This window comes from Pistacia vera, unplaced genomic scaffold (assembly GCF_008641045.1).
Source record: "Pistacia vera cultivar Batoury unplaced genomic scaffold, PisVer_v2 Contig617, whole genome shotgun sequence".
Taxonomy (NCBI): Eukaryota; Viridiplantae; Streptophyta; class Magnoliopsida; order Sapindales; family Anacardiaceae; genus Pistacia; species Pistacia vera.
In genome coordinates, this window is record NW_022196465.1 from 153,247 (window position 1) to 157,723 (window position 4,477).

At 40.4% G+C, this 4,477-nt stretch overlaps 1 non-coding gene across 1 annotated transcript; it reads right to left on the reverse strand.

Moving 5' to 3' along the window:
- Nucleotides 1-350: 350 nt before the first annotated feature.
- Nucleotides 351-457, reverse strand: LOC116110873. The gene has a single exon (XR_004124977.1). It is a non-coding gene; the product is annotated as a small nucleolar RNA R71 (small nucleolar RNA).
- Nucleotides 458-4,477: the final 4,020 nt, after the last annotated feature.

Sequence of the window (4,477 nt, forward strand, 5' to 3'; positions counted from 1 at the left end):
TTTCGGTTCCTTCAATTGATGGCAGTGGGTCGAGTATCACTAGACCAGCAATACAAGCCAACAACTTTGAGATAAAGCCGACTATCATCTAGATGATCCAGCAGTCGGTACAGTTCAGGGGAGATTTGAAGGAAGATCTAAATCTACACATTGCCATTTTTTTGGAGATTTGTGATACTTTCAAGTCAAACGGAGTGTCAGATAATACAATCAGATTGAGACTATTCCCATTTTCATTGAAGGATAAAGCTAAGGGATGGTTAATGGCATTACCAATGGGAATGATTACAACATGGAACAATTTAGCATAGAAGTTCTTGACCAAATTCTTTCCTCCAGCAAAATCGGCAAAGCTGAGAAATGATATCACATCGTTTTTACAGGAAGAGTCAGAATCATTGTATGAGGCTTGGGAGAGATACAAAGAATTACTGAGATGGTGTCCATATCATGGGTTGTCAGTTTGGATGCAAGTCCAAACATTTTACAACGGATTGATGGTGAATGTGCAAACTATGGTGGATGCAGCATCGGGAGGAGCACTACAAAATAAGACTCCGAAAGAAGGTCACGAGTTGCTTGAGGTTCTGGCAAGCAATAATTATCAAAGACCTAATGAGAGGGTGCAATCGAAGAAATCTATGGGTCTTCCTGAAGTTGATGCATATACAGCCATTTCAACCCAACTCACAACACTTCAAAAACAGTTGGGAAATATGCAGGTAAATTCTATTCAAGCTCCTCAACTAACTTGTGATTTTTGTGCAGGTAATCATGTGAGCAATGAGTGTCAAGTAGGGAACACGTTTGCTTCATCATTGTCATCATCGGAGCAGGTTAACTACTTGGCAGGAAATCAGAGGCAACCAAACAATCCCTATTCCAACACATATCATCCGGGTTAGAGGAATCATCCAAATTTCTCTTGGGGAAATCAGAACCAGCAAAACAATCAATGGATCAAAGAGCATTGCCAACTAACCAAATAGGGGTGGATAATAAACTAGGAGACCCAAGAGTGACAAAATTGGAGGACATGTTTGGGAAGTTTATACAAGAGACCACAGGTTTTATTAATGAGACGAGGACGAATTTTAGAAATCAAGGGGCGTCCATTCGGAATCTGGTGGTACAGATAGGGCAATTGGCTAAAAAGCTAAATGAGAGACCACATGGGTCCCTACCAAGCAACACAATGACTAACCCATAAGAGCAAGTGAAAGCAATAACTTTGAGAAGTGGGACAGTATTGGAAGAGGTGGAACAATCAAGGAAAGAGAAAACCCCATCAAAGAAAAGTGAAGAATCCGATGGGGAAGTTGATGAAGAAATCATTGCTAAAGAGAAACCACCTAGCCCTAGGGAAGATGAGCAGAAGCGGGAAGAGAGGCAAAAGAAAAGGAAAGAGAAATTGCCATTCCCCGAGATACCACCACAGTTGGCACATCACACTCCACTCGTGCCTTTTCCTCAAAGACTCAGAAAAGAAATTCAGGATAAGCAGTTCATTAAATTTCTTGATGTTTTTAAGAAACTGTATATTAACATTCCTTTTGCAGATGCATTACAATAGATGCCTAGCTATGTGAAATTTCTCAAGGAAATTTTATCAAACAAAAGGAAGTTGGATAATGAGGAAACAGTGATGCTCACGGAAGAATGTAGTGCCATTCTACAGAAGAAGCTGCCCGTGAAACTCAAAGACCCAGGAAGTTTCACTATCCCTTGTGTTATAGGAAATTTTACATTCGATAGGGTTTTGTGTGATCTCGGTGTGAGCATAAACCTTATGCCTTTTTCTATTTTTAGGAAATTAGGAATTGGAGAAGTGAAACTGACAACCATATGCTTGCAGCTTGCAGATAGATCCATAAAGTATCCGAGGGGCATTGTAGAGGATGTGTTGTTTAAGGTGGACAAGTTTATCTTTCTGGCAGACTTCTTTGTGTTAGATATGGAAGAAGACAAGGAGAGATTACACTTATCTTGGGACGACCATTCCTGGCTACTGGAAGAGCCTTAATCGACGTACAAGAAGGGAAGTTAATCATCAGGATGCAAGATGAAGAAGTCACATTTAATGTCCTTGAGTCGATGAAAATTCCATCGAAGCAAGAGTCATGTTTAAAAATCGACTTGGTGGATCAGTCAAAAATTGAAACTTCCCAACTGAACAATCCTAATTTGAAAATTAAGGGATGCATGGTCAAGCCGAATCAGTTCGAGAATGAGGACCATAACATAAAAGGTTGCACAACATCCTAGGATGAGCCACACTCGAGATTGTGTCTCCACAAAAAACAAATTTCTCAACTCAAAAAGGGTGAGGGAAAGTCAAGAAAACAGAAAGTGGTCGGCGAGAAGGTCGAACCACCAAAGTAACGACGAAAGGATGGAAATGGGTGGCTAAGCTCTCAACAAAGACCCTGTGTGAAAAAGATCATCAACAACTGAAGCTCCAACGCAAAGGAAATTTTCAGGATGTGATGTACTTGGATAATCTGGACGAACGTGAAGAATTGAGAGAGTCGAGCTTTCGACTATAAATAAGCACTTCTTGGGAGGCAACCCAAGTGTTTTCATTTGTTGTTGTTTCTTTATTATTTTGAAGTTGTTTAGTTTCTTATTATGTTTTATGAAGTCTAATATGTGTGTTTTTGGGTGTTTCAGGTGAATTATCGAATCCAGGAGGAATATGGAATTTGTCCAGTTTTCGCTGCAGCGAAGCACATTTTGAAAAATTGGGAATCTGAAAAGTCCGAGACTTCGCAATGGCGAAGTATCTATTTCGCTAAGACGATACGATTCTGTAATTTTTCGCCGCGGCAAAGGATTTTGTTTTGCTGTGGGAACAAAGTTGGGCAAAAATCACTAAAGGAAAATTTGCAACGGCGAAGAAAGTTCTTCGCCGAGGCGATATGCTTCTGTAATTTTTCATCGCGGTGAAGAATTTGCCTTCACTGCGGCATCGACTGGGTTAGGTTTTTAGGGTTTACAAATGAAGAACTTCGTCGCGGCGAAACCTGGTATTTATAAATACCCACACGACTTTTCATTTTCAACGCAAAAACTTGAAACCCATTTGAAAGAAAATTTTCCACCTTCAATCTTGAGCCTTCCCAGTGATTTCCCAGCAAAGTTTCTCACTCCTTAACATTTCTAAACACCAAAACAACTTGCTCTAACAAAGATCTTTGCGAAAAATTTGAGAAATTTTTGGTTTCAAGAATTTGGGGGTTTTGCAATCTTGGATGGTTTTGACTAAATTGGTGGTGAATACTCCCTTGCTTTGGTAAGATTTCAAGTTCCCTAAGCTTTTAATCGCATAATTTCAAGTTTGTAGTTGTAGATTTGAAAATATTGATTGTTGGTTGAGTTGTGAAATTTTTGTGATATTGTGCGTTGATTTTGCTTGAGGAAGTGTTGATTGTGCATTGTGTGGTATTGAGGAGTGTGGGTTTTGAATTTTGGAGTGTTTGGGTGAGTTTGGAAAAATTGTAGTTTGGGGGTCTAGGTGCGAATTTTGGAAGAGTTGTTTTATTGCAGGATTGATTATGGTTGTTCATAGGGTGCATAGGGTTGAATTTTTAAGTTGAATTGTTGAGTTGATTGCTAGTTTTGGAAAAATGCCACTCAAGGTGTTGTCCAAGGGTAAAGGTAAAGGAAAGAAAGTGGACAACCGGTTTGTAAGTGACAAGGCTCGGATACGCTATGAAGGGGCAGCCCAAAGGAAAGATAAAGGATTTATTCCTGAGTGTAGATTGACTGTGAGCCAGGCTATGGATTGGAGTCGAGGGAGACGTTGGGAACTATTTATGAGTGCACCTGCACAAGCTACTGTAGAGCCGCTAGTGAGAGAGTTTTATGCCAACCTCCTGGAGTGTGAATCTGGTATTGTTTTTGTGAGGGGTACTGATGTGGCATTGACTATGAAGGTCATCAATGAATTTTATAACCTGTCTAAGATTGACCGGAATGATTATGCGGATTTTAGGAAGACACAGTTTGAGGATGATATTATTCTTCCGGTCATTACAAAACCAAACACCACTTGGGAGGTTTCAAAAAAGGGCAAGAAGAGCATCAAGGGAACTAATTTGACATCGATGGCTCGGTTGTGGCAGTATTTTATTAGTGCGAGGATGTTGCCGGAAACGCACTATGGTACGGTGACTTATGAGAAGGCATTATTACTCTATTCTATTGCCATATGAAAGAGAATGGATGTGGGACAAATTATCCTGAACAACATTCAGCATGCAACCAAACCAGGGTGAGGGAGTTACACTTTCCCACATCTCATTACAACTTTGTGCACTCGAGCAGGAATCGAGGTACATGATGATGCGCCACTTATCCATGCTCCCCCAATCCTCGACTCAGACTATTATCACAAGCATCTTGAACGTCCAAACGATAAGCAACCAAGTGTAGGGACAAAACGACAGAGAACCACACAATGCACTGCCACATCATC